Consider the following 5,103-nt stretch of genomic DNA (forward strand, 5'->3'; position numbering starts at 1 on the left):
CTGGGCTGTCACTCCTACCGACACCAGAAGCAGCGTCAGATCTGGCCCCAAAACTCCACCCGACACCACACACTATGTCGGATCCCTGTCACTCCAGAAACAGCCCCTGACCACGATGAAACACATTCTTCAAACCTCCAGCCGACACCGACATTGGTGGTGTAGTAGACAGCGAAGAGGGTTACCTAAGTTCACAAGGGGGTCTAGACCAGTTTGGGAGGTGGGTCAGAGAATGGCAAATGGGAACTAACTTGGACAAGTGTCAGGTGTTGCACTTTGGGAAGTTAAACCAAGGCAGGACATCCACAGTAAATGGTAGGGCCCTGGGAAGTGTTGGAGAACAGAGGGACCTCGGGGTATGGGTACACAGTTCCCTGAATGTGGAGACACAGGTTATAGAACATAGAATAGTACAACACAGTACAGGCCCTTCAGCCCACAATGTTGTGCCAACCTATATAACCCTTATCCACATACAATCTATCCCCCTCTCTAAGACAAGATACCTTTATTAGTCACATGTGCATCGAAACACACAGTGAAATGCATCTTTTGCGTAGAGTGTTCTGGGGGCAGCCCGCAAGTGTCGCCACGCTTCCGGCGCCAACATAGCATGCCCACAACTTCCTAACCCGTACATCTTTGGAATGTGGGAGGAAACCGGAGCACCCAGAGGAAACCCACGTAGACATGGGGAGAACATACAAACTCCTTACAGACAGTGGCCGGAATTGAACCTGGGTTGCTGGCGCTGTAAAGCGTTACGCTAACCACTACACTACCGTGCCTGCCCATACACTACCATGCTTGCCCATAACCCTCTACTTCGCCTCCTATAACCCTCTATTTTTCTTTCATCCATGTGCCTATCTAAGAGTCTCTTAAATGACCCTGTTGTATCTGCCTCCACCACCACGCCCAGCAGTGCGTTCCAGGCACCCACCACTCTCTATGTAAAAAAACTACTTCTGACATCTCCCCTAAACTTTCCTCCACTCACCCTGAACGGATGTCCTCTGGTATTGGTCATTACCACCCTGGGGAAAAGATGCTGGCTGTCCACTCTGTCTACGCCCCTCATAATCTTATACACCCCTATCAAGTCACCTCTCATCCTCCATCACTCCAAAGGGAAAAGCCCTAACTCGCTCAACCTCTCCTCATCAGCCATGTTCTCTAATCCAGGCAACATCCTGGTAAATCTCCTCTGCACCCTCTCCAAATCTTCCACATCGTTCCTATAAAGTGGCAACCAGAAATGAACACAATACTCCAAGTGTGGTCTAACCAGATTCTTATAGAGCTGCAGCATTACCTCTCAGCTCTTGAACTCAGTCCCCCAGCTAATAAGTTTGACAGGGTGGTGAAGAAGGCATTTGGCATGCTTCCTTCATCAGTAAGGGCACTTGAGTACAGGAGTTGGGATGTCATGTTACAGCTGGACAAGACATCAGTGAGACTATACTTGGGTATCGTGTGCAGTTTCTGGTCGGCTGGGTATAGGAAGGATGTCATTAAGCTGGAAAGAGTTCAGAAAATATTTAAAAGACATTTGGGAGGTATATAGGTTGAAAGGGATATGGGTCAAATGCGAGCAAATGGAACTAACTTAGATAGGCACCTTGGTCAGCATGGACCAGTTGGGCTGAAAAGCCTCTTTCCGTGCTCTATGACTCTATGACTCCAAAAGATTCAGAAAGATGTTACTGGGACTGGAGGACTTGAGCTATAAGGAGAGGATGGATAGGATGGGGCTTTAACCCTGGTGAGTAGGAGCCTGAGGGATGACCTTATAGAGGTTTATAAAATCATGACAGGCATGGATAAGGTGGATGGACACAGTCTTTTCCCCAGGGTAGAGAAGTCTAAAGCTAGAGGTCATACATTTGTGAGGGGAAAAGGCTTAAAAGGGATCTGAGAGGCAACTTTTTTACACACAGGGTGGTTGGTGTGTGGAATGAGCTGCCAGAGGAAGTGGTAGGGGTGGGTACAATTACAACATAAAAGACATTAAAGTACATGCATGGGAAATGTTTGGAGGGATATCGGCCAAACCCAAGGAAATGGGACTAGCTCAAGTAGACAACTTGGTCAGCATGGACCAGTTGGGCTGAAGGGCCTGTTTCCATGCTGTATGACTCTCTGACCCTGTGACCACAAACCACCTCAGGTCTTCTCTGTCACTCCATCCAACACCCCAAACTGCCTCAAACCTGCTCTGTTGTTCCCCTCTTATTCCCACTCTCCAAACTCTGTCTGTCAGGTTTCTCATTGGACTTAATTCCAAAAAATATTCCAGAAAGGTCCCAGATTGTTGGGAAACCACAGCTGGTTCTGTCAAGTCACCAAGTTGGGTGAAGACGTGACACTGGTTCACACTGACTGCTTGCATTGGTCTGGTAACCAGGTAAACTTGCTTTCCCATTGACGTCAACATCATAAATAATAGAAAGGTATAGAGATAACTTTCATCTAGATTTTCTCCTGATGTGTCCTGGTAATGAATGAACCAACAATACCAGTTCTATGATAATCCTACACCCCAGTTCAATAATAAACTGCTTAGGTGGTCTATAAATTGTAGAGAAAAGGACTTTAATTACAATATTATTCGATATATACAAAGCTATATGATTGGTACCTAATAAATCCAAAAAGAAATTTGAGAAACTTTCTTTTGAGTACAATTACAATGTTTAAAAGACACTTGGACAGGTACATGGAGAGGAAAGCTCCAGAGGGATATGGGCCAAATGCAGGCAAATGGGACTAACTCAGGTAGGCAGCTTGGGTTAGCATGGAGATGTTGGGCTGAAGGGTCTATTTCCGTGCTGTACAAGTCTATGACCTTATGACTCACTGGAGAGTTCACTCCACAGGCAGGGGTTGAGGTGAATTGCTTTGAAGAATTTCAGGGGAACCTTGATAAGTACAGAGAGCGAAAGGTGATGGTAAGGTGTTAGTACAGGGCAGGATGAAGGTGAGATGAGGGCCATGCAGATTATGAATACCGGCGTGAACTAGATGGGCTGAATTGCACAGGTCTTGTTTTTATTTATTTTCATTGTACAAGCCCCACAGCTGAAGACGTGCAGGTTGGTGGGTTAATCAGCTGTGGTAATTTGCTAGTGTGCAGGTGAGGGGTGGAATCTGAAGTAAGTTGATGGGAATGTGAGGAGAATACATTGGGATTAGTGTAAAATGGGTGCTTGATGGTCAATGTGGACTCAGGGGGCTAAAGGGCTTGTTTTGATGGCTCTGTGGAGTCAATGAAGTGTCAATTGGTCACCTTCAAATTAACTGTGGAGCTGAAAACCAGCAGTACTCTGGCACTGGAGTGACTCGTTGCAAGCTGCTCTCTGCAGATCTACTCATTACCTCTATTGTAATCATTCCCACCGGTGTAATGAATTGATCTGCATGGATGGCATGCAAAACAAAGTTTTTCACTGTACTTCGGTACACATGACAATGATAAACCAATTTACCAATTTAATTTCACAGTGCAGAGCAAGTATAACCTACATTAATTTAAGTTCTGATTGTATTTCCTTGTAAAAACTGTGTATAATTTATGTTTTATTGACGTTTTTCTTCTGAATGCTGCTTATATGCCAAGTGCCTATGATGCTACTACAAGTAAGTTTTTCATTGCACCTGTGCACACATGGACTTGTGCACAGGACAATAAACTCTTTGACTTTGACTGCATTTCACTGTGTGTTTCGATGTACATGTGACTAATAAAGAAATCTTATCTCATTTCTTGTTCTCTCTCAACTTGCACCAATCTTGTTATGTTCATTTTGTCCATCTTGTCATGTAAGTTATGTTAAGTTTATGTTAAGTTAAGTGTACTGTACCGTGTTGCTGCTGCAAAAAGCTAATTTTCATGGCATTTATACCTTGTGTATGTCTGCATATGACAACAATAGACTTGAACTTGAGTTAAAACCTTCCAATGGATTATAAGACATGAATAGAATTCCTACACTGTGGAATAGCCGACCGTAGCCATCTAACCCATTCTTTCATTGTGTAGCATGGACCTTACACAGAGACCCCCTGATGACTGACTGTAAAACTGAAATCTGTGCAGAATGATCATAAGGAAGCCTGTTATCTCTTTCCATCATCTGCAGCCCTTTGTTGCCACCACCTACCACCTCCCAGCCTCTGTCACTTTCTCCAACCTTCCCACTCCCGCCTGACTCCGTGTGCCCTCCTCACCTGGATCCACCCATCACCTGCCAGCTCTTGCACCGCTCCTCCCCCCTCACCTCTTTATACCGGCTCTCTCACCTCCACTCTTTCAATCTAGATGAAGGGTCTCGACCCAAAACGTCGACTGTCCATTTCCCTTCACAGATACTGCACGACCCGCTGAGTTTTTTGTCTGCAGTCTCTTACATTATCTCACTCCACTGTCAGTAGTGCCAAGGAGAAATGTTAAGCAGAATCCTAATCTGCCCCAGTCAGTGCTAAATGTTACAACACAGTTCTAGCAAAGAATTGAAGTATTCCTCTCTGTATTCTGGCCAGAATTTAACCCCCAACCAACATCATTAAGATAAGGTAAGATTTCTTTATTAGTCACATGTACATCGAGACACACAGTGAAATGCATTTTTTGCGTAGAGTGTTCTGGGGGCAGCCCGCAATCGTTAACTCAGTCCATTATTTCACTGACATTTGTGGGAGCTTGTCCTGCACAAATTGGCTGCAGCTTGTGCTACATCGCAACAGTACTTCATTGGCTGTAAAATATTTGGGGATCACAATGAGAGTTGTTATTTAATCGCAACTTCCATCTTCAATAAAACAGGAAAGTCTTTGCAAAAAGAAGTCATACGGTATTTATCTCAGAGAAGACACAAGAGACTGCAGGTGCTGGAATCTGGAGCAACAAACAATCTGCTGGAGGGTCTCAGTGGGTCAGGTAGCATCTGTGGGGGGAAAGGAATTGTCAACGTTTCAGGTTGAAACCCTGCATCAGGACTCATCCCCTGCAGTCTCTTAGGTCTCCATTTTACTACACTGCAAAGTCTCTTCAAGGTATGCTAACCTTGAAGAAGTTTTTCTCCAGTCCTGATGCAGGGCTTT

Source organism: Pristis pectinata, chromosome 35 (genome assembly GCF_009764475.1).
Source record: "Pristis pectinata isolate sPriPec2 chromosome 35, sPriPec2.1.pri, whole genome shotgun sequence".
In the NCBI taxonomy this organism is placed as follows: Eukaryota; Metazoa; Chordata; class Chondrichthyes; order Rhinopristiformes; family Pristidae; genus Pristis; species Pristis pectinata.